Source organism: Papaver somniferum, unplaced genomic scaffold (assembly GCF_003573695.1).
Source record: "Papaver somniferum cultivar HN1 unplaced genomic scaffold, ASM357369v1 unplaced-scaffold_99, whole genome shotgun sequence".
Classification (NCBI taxonomy): Eukaryota; Viridiplantae; Streptophyta; class Magnoliopsida; order Ranunculales; family Papaveraceae; genus Papaver; species Papaver somniferum.
This window is the reverse complement of record NW_020653081.1, coordinates 814,137-832,911: the sequence shown is the minus strand read 5'-3', so window position 1 is coordinate 832,911 and position 18,775 is coordinate 814,137. Positions and strand designations below refer to the sequence as shown.

Sequence of the window (18,775 nt, the reverse complement as noted above, 5' to 3'; positions counted from 1 at the left end):
ACTCCCTGTCATTGGTAAAAACTAGAATGTTAGGGAGTTGGTTTGTTTTGGGGAGTTTCCAGTGTATTTTTGCCTCACTCCAAATCTCTCAAAAAAATAAAAATTTTGGGAGAGTCTCTCAAACTCCCTGCACTCAAAACACCAAACTCTCTCAAACTCCCTATACTCTGTTATACTCCCTCAAAATCCCCATGATGATTCAAAATACATTAAATTCCCCCCAACTCACTCGTGGACGAACCCCCTGTATAAGGAATTACTTTGACTTAAGTTCGAAAAGCCAGACATTAGGTTAGGAAGGGAACACATTTTGAAATGGAAATGATATTCAACCCCCTCTTTCCCACCTCCCTACAATCTAAACCACACATATAAATTTAGATTCTCATCCAGGTATAGGTGAGGTTCATCATTCTCCAAATGTGGGGTTTAGATTACAGGAGGTAAAAAAGAGGGTGTTGAATAGCACTGCTAATTTTGAAATAATTATAAAAAAAAAAAGAATTTAATTCGTGAAGTCAGATTCAATTTTTGCTTGTAGAAGTCACCTGAAATATGACCAGCTTGGTCTCTGAAATATCATTTAAGTAGGTACTTTATGATTTCTAGAAATAAATAAGCCGAAAAATAGTTTGGGTACATAATTTTAGAATAACTTGTAAAAGAAAAAAAAAATTGTGAAGCAAAATATTTTTTGCTTCTGACTTCTGAAATTGAATTCTGCTTCTGGAGAAGCATAAGCCCTTCTACTTTTGGTATTCAAATAATTCTGACTTTTTCGCTTTCAGAAGTCCAAAACCAACTTCTCAAGGTGTATCTAAACACCCTGTAACTTTTTATGAAGCAAATTGTTTTTGCTTCTTACTTCTAAGATTAATTCTGCTTAAGTATAGAAACAAGCTTCCGGTGTTTGGATTCATTTTGGGAAGTAACCTATCGACTTAATTAAGTCGAAAAAATTCGAAGTTGGTTTTGGAATGCAATTTGAAAATGACTTCGAGAAGCAAACAATCAAATTGGTTTTGGAATGCAATTTGTTTCTAACTTTCAGTATTAGCTTCAACATCTAATAATTAAACGCCATATAATAGGATACCAAAATCAAATTGATTCCATACCGAAGTCATTCTTAATATTGCTAAAGACACTTGAGTGGGAAAAACTCGTCCCAGAAAAAAATCTTTGCACAAAATTTTGATCCGCAAGTTCTAATTTTATGTTTTCACAGGGATTGTTAGCAAATTGAGTGCAAATCTTGTCTGCAGTATCACGGTTGAATTCATGGGTTACCTTCCTTACGAAGGAGAGAAAGTGAAGGTATTAAACCATAAATTTATAGTAAGTACAAGAAACTACCAATCAATCTTCGCTTTCTACTGATTTTACAACATGAAGGAATGAAACAACAACCCCAAAAAAAAGAAGATACGTATATGAACTTCTTCGATAGTTTATTTTCTAGATCGATATCTAATCTTTAACAACCTCCTTCGTCTCCTATTGGCAATAGTAGTGATCGTACTAATATCCAGTAAGTAGTAAACAAACAAGTAATTGAAGAAATTAATCAAACTAAGTACAAATAACCAATAAAAGAGATTCACATGATTAGCGTTAATATTGTTTCCAGCTAGCCAAACTCCACTTTTGGTACTCGCTTTGGTGGCTTTCACTATTTGCATCAAAGTAGTGCTAAAGAAATACCCTAATGTCATCGAAGTCCAAAGGAAACATGTACAAAAAAAATGATTTAATTCCTTTTGGTGCTTCAGGGTAGAAAACTCCAACAGCCCGATGTAGGCAAACATATCGGCAATCCCAAACATGAAATATTGTAACGATAGCCAAAAAACACTAATAGGTTATGGTTGGAGTACTGGGATGACATTCAATATATTGTTACTTCTAACTACGTTTTTCCACTTAACTTCGGTTAATGCAGCATATCGATGAAAACGGAAGAGAGAACTAAACCAACACAAACTCTTTGTAAATGGGTTATGCATGTTGGATGACCAGTGTATTTTCTTATGAATGGGACAATGATTTGATCGTAAAGAGGAATTATTGTGATCATGAATCCGATAGGAACGATTAGGAGTGATGCATGTGGTATGTGAAAGTTATGGGAAATAGTTGTGTCTATTGCTATTCCTTGTTGAATTGAAGAGTTTTGAAGTTGAGCTAAACAGTTACTCATTATAATGGTACAACAAAGATTAAAATCATTCCTAGGATTATTTTTGCATTCTTTACTTGGGTAATCCTGCAAAGTTTCCATGGGTTGGCTGACATTGAATCTTCGAAGTTTGGTGATGTTTGGATAGATGCCTTGTCTAATAATCTGAATAACACAAAATAAAAAGTTAATTAAAGCATTTAACTTACATGGCAGTGACTAAATGCAACCCACATAAGATTAAATGCAACCCTTTAAAAATATTATAAACCTTGTTAATGTTGGTGAACAAAACTTACTCCATTATCATTCACTGGTTCCGTTAATCAATCCAGTCGAATCAATCATTAAGCTTAATTCCCAATCTACCTGAATTGATGTTTCAATTAAGGGTTTCAATGAGTTCTTGTAGTATAGTAGAAGATCAACCATTTCCTTCATCTTTTTTTCTTCAAAATCTCGGTAAGTGGTAATCCCAAAAAAGTTAATTCTCGTCAAACCCTAACCAAGATATGTTTATTTTTTTCTCTGAATTAAAGAAAAAAAACTATGCTTGAATTACGATAACCAGAGAAGGGTTTCAATTATTAAGGTGTTTTAAAATTTCAAACATCTGATTCTTGATTATTTACAGGAAAATTTGATGGAACTTAATACATTGACGGTAGGTTGAGTGAAAAATTTAAATATGATAATGATGATGATGAAATTTGATATGATTAGTTAAGATTTAATGGGGGTTTTAATTATATGCTTGTAAGGGAAGATATAGTGAGTTTTGTTTACTCACGGTTAATTGAGTTTGACATATTTTTTAAAGGTTGTATTTAACCTTAATGTAGGTTGTATTTAGTCACTGCTACTTACATCTATTGATATTTAAGTTATCTAAAATTGTTAAGATCACCTTAGGTTTATCTCTGTGATGTAGAAATTCCATGTGCCTCCTTCTCTCTATCAATCTCATAGAGGTCATCAAAGTCTTCGGGAAGTTTAAGTCTTTTGTTTCGAGTGGAAGCTACATAGTTGGTGTATGGAATCGAAGTGGAAAGTTGAAGCTAACAACATTGAAAAGTTCCGATTCCTATGAAAATCAAAAACGACCTCTTTCACTTTTTTCTTTCCATTGATTAAAGTTAATAGCCGGTTAATTGGCTTTGAAAGACTTATAACACAAAAAAAAATCATTATACATCTCAAGTCGTTCTCTTTAGAGGGATAAAAAAAATAATGCTATATAATCGTCCAGAAACAACCGTTTGTGAAAGCACATAGTCGTTCATACAAAACCTATTATTGCTTTACATAGTCGTTCGTATTTGGACTATTATAGGATGTTCCAATCGTCCAGAAAATAGTGACTAATTCAACGAAATCCAAAAGAAAAAAAAACGAATGCCCAATATTGATTACTTATTCACCTTTAGATCTTGTCCGCTCTATATGTTTTTAGTAGAATTGGTATGTTCTTGTTGGATGTTATTCGCCCTAAATTTTAAATAATGGAATCCTTTGTCATAATGGCTTATGGATTAACCATCGTTTAATTATTCTATTTATCGACAGACTAAATGATAAATCATGAAGAAATAATGAGTTTTTGGCGTACTATAATTAAACAGAGTCCTTGCTTATTAGTTTGGTTTTAACGGTTTCAAAAAAAAATAAAAAATTAAGGATGAAGAAGGTTTCATAATTTGGGTCAATTTCCATACTAACATGGGTTACCTAAAGTGACTGTGGTTTCCTAGTTGTAGATGGTTTCCTAATTGGATGAGAAATATCCTGGAGCATACCAGAACCAACTAACAGCTCCGTTTCTGATGCCCTAACCGATTCCAGAACTCGGTGAGTTTCTGAGTTGGCGGAACGATAAGAATCAGAAGTGGACAAAGACAGAGGAATATAATCTTCATCCAAGTTAAAAGGGAAAGTCCTTTTCATATGCTTGAAAGCACATACTTGAGGCATTTCCTCGTTGAAAATGACAGGACCCAGAACTTCATAGGCTAGTTGATTGGATGGTACTGGGGTTTCCTCACTAAAAACATCAAATGCTACGGCTTAGCATACGTTGGAGATGTTGATTTCGTAACATGTAACACAAATACTTTTCAGGAAAAAAAAACATTTAACACAAATATTAAAAGTGAAAACACAGAAATGAGACAACAGAGAAGCCATATAAGCTATATTTTCAACTACAAGACTAAACTAAAGTAAGATTGCTCACATATCACCACCCCCACCTTATACAACAAGAGCATTTATAAACGGAATTGCATGAGATGGTGAATATGAATGTGACAATTATTCTGATAAAAAAAAATGTGACAATTATTTCTTACATATCACCACCCTACCCTGTACAGAACATGTATATAAACTAATATTTAATGGGATCAACTTAATATCTTATGCTTCCACCTGTAAACCAAGTTACCCCATAGTGGTTATCTCTTTTTGGTATCTAGAGAATTCTGGTTAGGGGTTATGGTGTGCCATCCACCAGAACATTTACATAATAGTTTATTATTTATTATGAACGAGGCTGACATGAGAATTATTGTTTGCCATTTTTTTTCGTTTATATTTCTATTCCGTAGTGCTTCCCGGTTTCCAAACAAAACACATTTTATGTTTTGTGGGTGGGGATCTAACAATAGTTGTACAGTTGAGAATCACTTTTCCCACAATTCAAACACGAATGTCGAAAAATTCACAGAATCGAATCTCTTTCTCTCTTGCGTCTGTCATTTGCCTGCTTGATAAAAAGAAAAAATATCACATAAATTGAATCTTTTTCTCTTGCCTCTATCATTTGCGTGCTTGGTGAGAAGTAAAAGCAAGCTTGCATGACATCATTGACATGCAACAAAATTTAATTTTAAAATCAAGAGAAGAAAAGTATTTTGAATTTCTAATGAAAAAGGTATTTTGAATTCCAACTCATCTCTCTCAAGACCACTCTCTCTTTTGAATTAGTATTTTAGAGTTCATAAGAAAACAAATAGAGTAGAGAGCAGTGGTAGAAAGACTAGAGTCCGTGATTTTTTTTTTCCAAATTGAATTAGTATTTAGAGTTGTGAAGCAAACAAATAGAGTAGAGAACAGTGGTAGAAAGACTAAAGTCTGTGATTATTTTTTTCATGAGTGTGATTGTCTTTTGCATTATCCTTCACCTCCATGATCAAAATGGTCAAATGCAACTGTAAGTCACTTATTTTATCTTCTCCTTCTTCCAGTTTTGTTATACTTCATTGTTATTTCTTATATGATATTAATGTGATAGGTGCGTAGATATTTTGCACGTCTTGATATAAGGATAATCAGATGTAAATGGACTGAATAGTTTTTTTTTAAGCAGTACTACAGTAAAACATCTCTAAAAGAATAGGTTTGGGACCACTCAAATCCTATTATTTTTAAAGAGATATTACTTAATCGGTGATAACTTATTATTTTATACATATAATAACAATATATCAATTTAAAAAATAATTCTTAATATAAAAAATTTATTTGGAAAAAACAAGAATTTCCATATTAAAAAAATAAAATAAAGTATCTTAGAATAAATACCAAAATAGATTTTTAAAAGTGGAAAATATAGAAAAAGATAAAAAAACATTAACATAAATATTTTTAGAACGGAATGCATGTGTTTTTAAAGTAATAAATCTTATTAATTTTCATGAAAAAAGATTTTTATATAGAAAATTTATGTATTTAACATACAATTTACAGTTCAATGTAGCCATAAACAATATAAGCTTTTAAATCACTAGGATGTCTTCTCACCTCAAAGGTGTATGGAAATTATTTTTTATTTTCTAATAAAGTTATTATTTTATATAATATTTAGGACCTATTAATGTTTAAGGGGAACTTTAGAAATGTATTATATTATAATTTTATCGAATTTATTATTTTAGCACTAAGGGACCGAGTCGGGACTGGAAAATTTTATTATTTTAGCGAGACTATTATATTATCGAGTATTATTTTAAAAAAGTTTTACTGTAGTACTGGATGAGTTGTACGAAATAGAGTTCAGAACTAGAAATAAAAATAGCTTGTAATCTTTCACTTCAATGGATCCAAACATATATAGACAAACCTATATGAATCCTATTGAGGATACATGGGCAACCAGTGATGGTGTGATAAGCACGTAAGTTCTACATTTTGTACCCATATTTAGTTAGGACTCGATATTTTTCCTAATAATACTATTTCAGTACTTTTGTAGAAAGTACAAGTGAACTCGATCATCCGGAAGAATAAACAACAAAATAAGAAGCTAAATGGTACTTTCGACGAAAGTGAGCCGATGCTGCAAATCAATGGGGTTCGTACTTATATTGACATACTAGTCTGATGCTACTGGTTTGATATGTAGATCGTGGATCTGAATGGAGATGGCAGTGATGGATGTAATAGCATCAGCAAAGCTAGGTGAAGATGGGTATGTACTGCCATCGATTCATGGTTGTAGAATATGGTTTGAGATGGTTTGAATTGATTATGAAGCTGTATTGAAGAAGAAAAATATTGTTGGATTCAGAGTTTAAGTGTTCTGAATGGCTAAAGGAAATTGACAGCGAGCAAAGAATAATAGGTGTTAGTTTGTGGCAGCGTGAGATTGATCCTGTTTAGAGATTTTGTGCTAGCTATAGAAGCAGATCAGTGATAGGATTCAGGTTGTCAGGGGGACAAAAACTGGAAGTGTGGTCAATGGTGCATGGACCTAGTTCTGGAAATTTTGGTCAGTTATTTGACTGGGCCTTATCATTTAACTGCTAGGTCTTTTCTCGCAGCAGCACCTAATATTTGGATATCAACAGAGAGGGAGGTCTGCTACTGGAGCCGCAACTTGGAGAAATGAAGAGAGATTGAGGGAGGAGGCCTCATAGGTGTTTTGGAGCATAAGAAAAGGGGACGACGAAGACGACTTGATCGTTCTTCTTTTGCTATTATTTTCAGGCGATTATATCCATCAACGACTAATAACCAAGTATTAAAATCGCGTGATTGAAGAAAAGATTTCATAGCAGATTTCCACCACAAATAGTTAGTTCCGCCAAATCTTGGCAGTACTTTAACATAAATACAATTCATGTGAATCCGAGTTCATTTCTTATAGGTTGGATCGCACCAAACATAGATTGTTAGATCTTTTCGTGTTTTCCCGCTCTGAAACCAATCGAAAAGACGAGGGTACCCAAATACACCACAATCTTTTAAACATCAACCTATAAGTCCGGTATCTCAAGTGATCGTCTATGAACAGAGTCGAGACAATACTACTTAAGCCATATACCTTGTATGATTGTCTATAGACGAGGTCGAAACAATACGACAACAAGATGTTTAGTTGATAATAGTCACGGTAATAACCGATTGACTATTAAGATCAATGTTAAGTAATTCGGATGAACATACGTGTATAATTTAATTTAATTTAAATTGAAGATATACACTAAGGATTATGTACTACTAAACCCAAATTCAGAGAAAGAGGTGACAGATTGATTGTTAAAATTGGATCTGCAACTTAAGAATTATTCAAATCAAATTAAAATTAAGTAATTTTGGAAGAAATTAAGTTTATCAAAAGAAAAGTACTTGTGTATCCTCCTGCAGCTTTGAAGGGGTGAGATATGGGAAGGGAATTGGGAGATATGATTCATCTATATTTCCATGTTCTTGGATATTAAAGGCATATTGATCAATTGATATGATCTTTCCATCATTTGCAGAGATAATGTAAAGATTGTCCGAAGAGGGTGATCAAGGGAAGTCAGGAACTGAGATTTTGAAAGCAGATTTTAGTTGAGAAATTGGAGTTCTAAAAAAGGATGCAATTCATTCAGTGTTGGTTGGAAACAAAGGTACAAATGAGGAATGATGCAATGGTGATGCAGAAGAAATATAAATTGGGGATTCGAAAGAACCCCTAGCATTCTCATAAGAAGAAAATAAAAGTCTTCTACCCAGCACAGGAGAAAAAAATTCTGGTCTAGGCCGAATAGGATTAGAAATATCCTGGAGCAGACCAGAACCAACTAACAGCTCCGATTCGGATGCCCTAACCGATTCCAAAATTCTGTGAGTTTCTGAGTTGGCGGAACGATAAGAATCGGAAGTGGACAAAGACAGAGGAATATAATCTTCAGGAAAGTTAAAAGGGAAAGTCCTTTTACCTAAGACGGAAGCAGATACTTGAGGAATTTCCTCATCGAAAATGACAGGACCCAGAACTTGATAGGCTTGTTGATTGGTTGGTATTAGGGTTTCCTCACTAAAACCATTTTAATTCTATGACTTAGCATATGTTGGAGATGTTGATTTCGCAACATTTAACACAAATATTTTTCATAAAAAACATGTAACGCAAATATTAGAAGTGAAAACGCAGATATGAGACAACAGAGAAGCCATATAAGATATATCTTCAATTTACAAGACTAAACTAAAGTAAGATTGCTCACATATCATCATCCCCACCTTATACAACATGAGTATTTATAAATGGAATTGCATGAGATGGTTAATATGAATGTGATAAAAAAAATGTGACAATTATTGCTCACATATCACCACCTCACCTTATACAAAGCATGCATATATACTAATATTTTATTTTATGGGATCAACTTAATATCTCCTGCTTCCGCCTGTAAACCAAGTTACCCCATAATGGTTATCTCTTTTTGGTATCCAGAGAACTCTAGTTAAGGGTTATGGTGGGCCATCCACCAGAACATTTACATAATAGTTTATTATTTATTATGAGCGAGGGCGTGAACCTGCTGACATGTGAATTATTGTTTGTCATTTTTCTTCATTTATATTTCTATTCCGCAGCGCTTCCCGGTTTCCCACCCAAACACATTTTATGTTTTGTAGGTGGGGTATCTAACAATAATCGTACAGTTGAGATTCACTTTTCCCACAATTCAAATACGAACGTCGGAAATTTCACAGAATCGAATCTTTTTCTCTCTGGCGCCTGCCATTTGCCTGCTTGATGAGAAGAAAAAATATTACATAAATTGAATCTTTTTCTCTTGCCTCTGTCATTTGCCTGCTGGTGAGAAGTAAAAGCAAGGTTGTATGACATCATTGACATGCAACATAATTTAATTTCAAAACCAAGAGAAGAAAAGTATTTTGAATTTCTGATGAAAAAAAAGTATTTTGAATTCCAACTCCTCTCTCTTAAGACCACTCTCTCTTTTAAATTAGTATTTTAGAGTTCAGAAGAAAACAAATAGAGTAGAGAGCAGTGGTAGAAAGACTAGAGTCTGTGATTCTTTTTTTCAAATTGAATTAGTATTTAGAGTTGAGAAGCAAACAAATAGAGTAGAAAGCAGTGGTAGAACGACTAGAGTCTGTGATTCCTTTTTCCAAGAGTGTGATTTTCTTTTGCATTATCCTTCACCTCCATGATCAAAATGATCAAATGCAACCTGTAAGCCATTTATTTTATCATCTCCTTCTTCCACATTTGTTATACTTCACTGCTATTTTTTATATGATATTAATGTGATAGGTGCATAGATATTTTGCATATCTTGATGTATGGATAATAATATGTAAATGGACTGAATGAGTTTTTTTTTTTTTTTTGTAAATGGACTGAATGAGTTATATAAAATGGAGTTTAGAACTAGAAATAACAATAGCTTGTATCTTTCACTTCAATGGATCCAAACCTATATGACTCCTATTGAGGATACATAAAAAACCAGTGATGGTGTGATAAGCATCATGTGTGATTGTCTACGGACGAGGTCGAGACAATACGCCAACAAGATATTTACTTGACATTAGTTGTACTAATAACCGATTGACTATTAGGATCAATGTTAAGTAATTCGGATTAACGTACGTGTGTAATTTACTTAATTATAAAATTAATTATAATGCAGAAATAAAATAAATGACACAGCAAGATTTTGTTAACGTGGAAACCGCAAATGCAGTAAAACCCTGAGACCTAGTCCAGTTTTGAATATTCTCAGAACTAAGCCGCTATAAAATATCTAATACCTACTTCGTACAGTTGAGACCAATTAGACTACCCTATCTACTTAGTTTCCTCATTATCCCTGCACCTTCAACTTCTAGAGTCACGCGTGTGAATCACCAGTCCTTTTGATCGTATTCCAAACAGTAAAGGATAAAGTTGTTTGGTATCCACTCTATTCAATCATTGGTAATAAGATATTATTGAGTCATTGAAAAGGCTTTTTATTTTAATCTAATAAACTTCTTTGTCTAGTTAGATCAATCTAAACTTTGATTACCGAAATAACCAATTTCTAGATTTGCAATCAATCAATATAGAACTAGTTGGATCACATCCAATCAAGGTTTATGCACTAAATTCACAAGATACAAAAACTAATAAGAAAATCTTCTTCGTCTTCAGATCTTCGATCATCTTCTTAATAACTTGCACAACACAAATTTAATCCTATTGTGATTAATCACGCATAGAACGAAGTCTGTTAATAATGGATTATCACAAGATGTGTTTAGATACAAAAATCGTTCTAAAGATCCCGTCGATACTTTGATCTAGTTTGAGTGAGTCTTATATCATAAGGGAAGGTTCTCAAGAATAAACAAACTATGTGCAATCAAAGTTTCAACAACCGTTAGTCAATCAATAATAAAAAACTACAATAACAATGCAATTATCTAGTTTCCCACCGACGGTACTCGTAGAGTTTCTTGATCCCATGGAAGTCTTTAAACGAGCAGTCGTAAGATATTTCGCCTAATTAGGGTACTTTCCTCTCCAGATAGACGGCTCCACCAGAAACAATGAAAATGCGGGGGTCTAAAAACCACACACAACAATTTGTTTAGAAATCTGAGAGGACTTACTCTAATACACTTTCTAGAGAATCAACTAGACAGTCAGACTCAATCTAGAGAAAAGTATATCAAAGAGTATAATATCTTTATATCTCGATTTAATTCTTACTCAAGCAAATGGAAATCTGCGAGTCTTGATTAAATCTCAGAGAGATAAGTTGGATGGTACCAAAGACCAATATCCAAGTGCCAATCAATGTAAATCAACAACCAAAGGTTGGATATTCTATTTGATTCATCTAACGCACAACCTGTGATATTTCAATTATATAACAAAATATAATGCGGAATAGAAATAACACAGACACCAGAGTTTTGTTAACGAGGAAACCGCAAATGCAGAAAAACCCCGGGACCTAGTCCAGTTTGAACGCCACACTGTATTAAGCCGCTACAGACACTAGCCTACTACCAATTAACTTCAGACTGGACTGTAGTTGAACCTTAATCAATCTCACACTAATTCAAGGTACAATTGCGCTCCTTACGTCTCTGATCCCAGCAGGATACTACGCACTTGATTCCCTTAGATGATCTCACCCACAACCAAGAGTTGCTACGACCCAAAGTCGAAGACTTGATAAACAAATCTGTCTCACAAAGAAAAGTCAATAGTAATGAATAAATCTGTCTCCCACATAAATACCTAAGAGTTTTTGTTCTGTATTTTGATAAATCAAGGTGAACAGGAACCAATTGATAAACCATACTTATATTCCCGAAGAACGGCCTAGTGTTATTAATCACCTCACAATAATCTAAATGGCATGATGGCGAAACTAGATATTGTGGAATCACAAATGATGAGACGAAGTTTGTTTATGACTACTTTTCTATCTTGCTTATCGAAAAAATAAATCTCAAGCCAATTTTACAATTGTACTCGTACGATAGAAACAACAAGATCAGATCACACAACTACAAGAGAAGTAGTATCGGTCTGGTTTCACAATCCCAATGAAATCCTCAATTCGTTAACCTACGGGGTCTCGGGAAGAAACCTAAGGTTAAAGGAGAATCGACTCTATCTATACAACTAGTATCACACGGGAGGTGTGGGATTAGGTTTCCCAGTTGTTAGAGTTCTCCTTTATATAGTTTTCAAATCAAGGTTTGCAATCCAAGTTACCTTGGTAACAAAGCATTCAATAATCACCGTTAGATGAAAAACCTGATTCAACCAAGCTAATATCTTTCAACCATTATATCGAACTTAGCTTGTTACACACAAATGAAATGTACCCTCATTTAGGTTTATGAACCTTACCCAAACGTGTACACTCATGTTGGCTCATCAAATAGTTAACCGAGGTTATCCACATGGTTACTCTCATATTAACCTTATTCATCTTATCCATAACTAGTTCAAATGACTCAAATGAAACTAGTTAAAGAGTTTTTCAATTGTATAGAAGATACAATCGAAATCAAATCGGTTTGATTCACTTAAATCAATCATGAACATTATAGCCACGGTTTGCAAAGATTGCATTCCTTAAGATTTAAATGTTTAAGTTCATGAACTGGCCGATTTAACAAAATAACCGGCTTAAGTATGCGTACGGGTATGCGTACTTCAGCAACCGGATTTGAGTTTGTTAAGTTTCGAAACTTAGCAGAAATTCTCGGTTCGAAAACTTCCGCCAGTATGCGTACGAGTACGCACACTTAAGGTGACTAGTTTAGGAGTTTGTAATTCCCAAACCCAGCAGATATTTTCGGTTCGAAAACTTCCTCTAGTATGACGCATACTTATGCTGTCTTATGGTGACTAATTTAGGAGTTTTTAATTCCTAAACATAGAAGATGTTAGCGGTTTGAAAACCTCTACCAGTATGCGTACATGTACGCATACTTATGATGTATCCTTCACCAATTTTGTATACACACATATGCACACACTTGGTTCCCGGTTTATGGATTTATACACTAATGTGCGAACACACTATATATGATTATATCCAAGGATGGTTATCTCATCAACTCTTAATTTCAATCATTGAAACTTTCTTAGAGGACGTTATATAGTTGTTGTTCACAAACTATTTTTCATCAAAGCGATTTTCAAGTTATTGAAATTATCATAATGAAACATTCCAAGGCAACACCAAATGATTGTATCACACAAACCATGTTAGATGTAACTCGGAAATTTCCATATGATCTTATTCGGGCTTTCGTCAACGAATGTAAGATGAACATGGTTAAAGAAAAAGCTTTCCAACACATATTTCGAGAAATATATAAGCGAGATAAACTCATCTCGAAATCTCAAATGTGTATAATAGAAAACTATATTGTAACACGACTTATGTCTCCATATAGGAGATAGAAAATAAATAGACTTTCCAAGTGATAGATGAGTTTAAGTCTCCACATACCTTTTGTTGATGAAGTTCAACAAGCTCCCCTTAGTAGTTCTTCGTCTTCAAATGATGAACGGTGAGAGATCTAAGCTCGACTACACTATCTATGTCCTAGTCCGAGACATCTATAAATAGGCTAAAAATCAAGACTTATAGTTTTGATCACTAACATTGACAAACATGCTTGAGATAGCAACGCATGCGAGTTCGAGCGAGCAATGCTCTAACAATCTCCCCCTTTGTCAATTTTAGTGACAAAACTATCAATACATATGGATTACAAAGTAAATAGAAATTGAAGCTCCATCCACATGCTTGATCTCCTTGGCATCTTCAACAGACTCGAAATATTCGTCACTTCCAAGTACTCCAATGATTCCAAAGGTTGTAAGTTTAGTATCATCGTTGTTGAGGATCCATAGCTATAACAACGAGAAAACAAATGTTCTCAATCATTGTTCTACAGTGTCATAGTATTATTACACAACATCAAAGTTCAATTGTATCACAACTTTGACAACAATACTATGGTGATATGTATCACTCCCCTTAGTCAATATTTTATCTCATCATGAAAACTACTCCCCCTTACATAATGATCCGTAAACCATATGTATTTGTAGTATGAACTACACATTAATTCTCCCCCTTTTTTTCAATAAAATTGTCAAAGGTACGAAAATTAGTGGGATCCTAATGAAATTTCCACGGAGATACTTCAAGACCAAAGGTGTACTAACATACCAACAAATTTAGATGCAATCATAAAGTCGAATCTAAATGCATTCATCAAGGAGTTTATAAAGATACAGGATAACCCCTAAAATATTCAACAACCACACTTCCCACAAAGATATGGCGATTAAGCACAAGTTCAAAAGAACTCTCCCCCATAAAACGTCATTCCCGAAAGAACAACAAAGGCGACCTTACTTCACAAGAAAAGAAGGATTTCTTTGGACATATTCAAATCACATGAAAAACATGAATTTGAATCCAAAAAATATTCAATTGAAATAACCACAAAATAACCCATGGTTAGTTCAATCGAAAAATACAACCAAATTAATCACAAGAAGTCCCATGATTAATTTAATTGAAATACACAACCAAATTAACCACAAAGTGATCAATTCAATTGGTCATGCTCGACATAAGAGAACTTACAGAGCAACAACTAAAATAACCAAAAGAGAATGATTAATTTAGTTGGTTATGCTCGACATAGGGGACCTTAAGGATAAACAACTAAGTTAATCATAAGAGAATGATCAACTCAGTTGGTTGTGCTCAACATAAGAAACCTTATGGAACAACTACAGTATATGCACAAAAGATGTGGATCGGAGATCGACCAAATATACTGCGGAATAGACAAGGATTCATCCTATTTTCTATCACTATTTGCAAAATGACATACAATCGGCTTCATCCTCGTAAACAAAAGTTTTATCCTTTCTTCTATCAAAATATGACATAAAAGGCTTTAACTTTTGTAATTCCAAAAGTTCATTCTATCTTCCATAAATACATTCATATCGACATAATAGAGATAACTTTTGAACAAGTATGGGACAATCATAGTTCACGGACTCAAACACACATATCCCATAAAAATTTGCAATATATAAAACCATAAAGATTAAAATTGCAAAAATCATCTTCCAAATAACTTAGAATTTAAATTAATAAATCTAAAAACATTGAAGATGAAAAATCGTTGGACACAACTATGTGTATTCACAATAATGGCTATTCCAAACCCTAGTTTCTTCTAAAAACATAACAAAGAAGATTTACTAGACATAGTCACAGCTCTTTGAGAACCTCATACCTTTCAATGAATCCATCATAGAAGGTATCACTGATTTCCTTGATTATCTTGACTGTGAAAACTCCATGTTTGTGTGTTAGGACACAAACTTTACGATCAACAACCCGAGCAAGTTGTCTAGCCTTAACTCAGTCCATGATGAGCTTATTCTGATTCCGTATCAGAATGTTCTGATTAGCAAGGATTTTAGCCTGACCATCTAATAATTAGTTTATTTGCAGTTGAAGATTTGCAAACTCGACCTTTGAGTCGTCCTGAAAACGAGTTAAGTCCTTGAAAGAATCATCAATCCAGGAGTTGTGCTATTTCCTTGCAAGCATCTTCTTCAGAACTAAGTCTTGAACAGAATCACGTCCTTGAGTGTCCTCCTCCATGCCAATACACACAACCTCTTGAGATTTTGTTGAGTTCTCCATATAATTTTTGAAGAAATGGAACAAAACAATATATATGAACATATATATGTAACAAGAAGAGACTTCTTCATAAGGAAACCCTATGAACTCGTTAAACAAATGGATGTACACGGACGTTCGTGAACCGGTTGCAAGGTAAGATGGATTAAGGGAAATCCAATAAGGGAAAACACAAAGATTTGTCAATAATTTAAAGAGAAAAACTTCAAATTAGAACCTGAGATTGATACCAAAATCAAAAAACTTGGAAAGTTAATGAAAACACATAATGTACATACGACTAATCTTGAGATTCCCATAATCATCATCCTTTCATCTCTCAAGATAGATTCAAGGATGAGATTACCTCGATTCAGGTAAAGGAGTGAGACGTAATCCCACTATGAATCATGTGAGAAGAGTTGTACATGTCTTTAGAGCGTTTAAAGTGTGTATTCCCTTCTTTCCATCTATTATAACTTATTCCAGAAGAATTTGTCATAAACCTTTTTAGATATCCATCAGAAGGATTTTTCTGAGGGCTAAGTCTAGGTCCTCTAGAAATAGGTTCCAGATGAGAAGAGAAAAAAGGTTTCCGTCTTCTTGACTTAAACTTACCAGACACATTCTTATAAGTACAGGTACAATGTTCATTAGTGTCACATGAGTTTATACCAAACATAGGAACATGTATCCTGTGATGATTTCTAGAAGAGCGATCATCCTTATAAGAATTCTGGTTTTTTGTAGAAAAGAAATTCACCGACGAGAATTTCGGATAACTTACTCCATTGACAGTAGACAGAAACAACCTTCGAGGATGTGAGATTTTTTTTCTTTCTAGCAAAGCAATGAAGAGCATAGTGATTCCTTTTCCCACAGAAGGAACAACATCGTGGATTAGAGATCTGCCTATCTTGACCCTTAACTTCTTCCGTCACATGCAAATTTTTCAAGTGATTCACAGGGGAAAATTCTTTGGAAGAACTTTTCTTCTCACTAGGTAAAGCTTTGTGAATATCAGAAGAAGGTGTAGAAGATGACTTACTCATCAAAACAGAGTTTTCCTTTTTCAAGGTGTTACACTGTTCTTGGGTATAACGAAGAGATGCAACAAGTTTCTATTTTTCAACACGATAACTGTTTATTTCTGATGAATGAGCCTTGATTAAACGTTCTTCTCTAGCCGAGTCTTATTTAACAGTATTTTCAAGCATACTAATCTTTTCACGTTGTAGAGTATTTTCTTGAGCCAGTTTTTTGATACTGTTAGAGAGAGATTCAATGAAGCAGTAGAGTTCACGTTCCCTTTCAAGAGTATTCTCAAATTCATCAATAAGCTGATCATTCTTTTCTTCAAGATTCTTGATTTTAGAAGCTTGAACATTAACGATTTCAGCAGATTTTTTTAACGTTTTGGTGAGTTGCATTTCTGCAACTGACATGTTCTCACAAATCTTGTTTTTCCCTCAGGATTCAGAAGAATATTCTAAGGAGTTATCCTTTAAGGCAAAAATAGGACTTTTGGTGTAATCAGAAACTTTGGAAGACATATCAAAATGCGTTAACTTGAGACATACTTTTTAGGTCCTAAGATCACAGATTGCTACAAACACTGACTTTTAAGGTCTTTAACGTGTTTGCCTGCTCTGATACCAATTGAAAATGCAGGGGTCTAACAACCACACCCAACAATTCGTTTGGAAATCTGAGAGGACTTACTATAATACACTTTCTAGAGAATCAACTAGACAGTCAGACTCAATCTAGAGAAAAGTATATCAAAGAGTATAATATCTCTATCTCTCGATTTAATTCTTGTTCAAGCAAATGGAAATCTTCAAGTCTTGATTAAATCTCAGAGAGATAACTTGGATGGTACCAAAGACCAATATCCAAGTGTCAATCAATGTAAATCAACAACCAAAGGTTGGATATTCTATTTGATTCATCTGACGCACAACCTGTGATATTTCAATTATATAACAAAGTATAATGCGGAAAAGAAATAAAACAGACACCAGAATTTTGTTAACGAGGAAACCGCAAATGCAGAAAAACCTCGGGACCTAGTCCAGTTTGAACACCATACTGTATTAAGCCACTACAGACAGTAGCCTACTACCAATTAACTTCGGACTGGACTATAGTTGAACCCTAATAAATCTCACACTGATTCAAGGTACAGTTGCGCTCCTTACGTCTCTGATCCCAGCAGGATACTACGCACTGGATTCCCTTAGCTGATCTCACCCACAACTAAGAGTTGCTACGACCCAAAGTCGAAGAATTGATAAACAAATCTATATCACACATAAAAGTCTATAGGAATAAATAATTCTGTCTCCCACAGAAATACCCAAGAGTTTTTGTTTCATCTTTTAATAAATCAAGGTGAACAAGAACCAATCGATAAACCAGACTTATATTCCCGTATAACAACCTAGTGTTATCAATCACCTCACAATAACCTAAATCGTATGATGGCGAAAATAGATATTGTGGAATCACAAATGATGAGTCGAAGTTTGTTTGTGACTAATTTTCTATCTTTCCTATCGGAGAAATAAATCTCAAGCAAATTTTGCAATTGTACTCGTACGATAGAAACAATAAGATCAGATCACACAACTACAAGAGAAGTAATATCGGTATGGCTTCACAATCCCAATGAAGTGTTAAAGTCATTAACTTACGGGGTCTCGAGAAGAAACCTGAGGTTAAAGGAGAATCGACTCTAGCTATACAACTAGTATCACACAGGAGGTGTTGGGATTAGGTTTCCCAGTTATTAGAGTTCTCCTTTATATAGTTTTTAAATCAGGGTTTTCAATCCAAGTTACCTTGGTAACAAAGCATTCAATAATCACCGTTAGATGAAAAACTTGATTCAACCAAGCTAATATCTTTCAACCGTTAGATCGAACTTATATTGTTACACACAAATGAAATGTACCCTCATTTAGGTTTATGAACCGTACCGAAACGTGTAAACTCATGTTGGCTCATCAAATAGTGAACCGAGGTTAGTCACATGGTTACTCTCATATTAACCTTATTCATCTTATCCATGACTAGTTCAAATGACTTAAATAAAACTAGTTAAAGA

At 34.0% G+C, this 18,775-nt stretch overlaps 1 pseudogene; it reads right to left on the bottom strand.

The window, feature by feature from the left end:
• Positions 1-1,451: 1,451 nt before the first annotated feature.
• LOC113346217 lies at positions 1,452-4,150 on the bottom strand (annotated as a pseudogene).
• Positions 4,151-18,775: the final 14,625 nt, after the last annotated feature.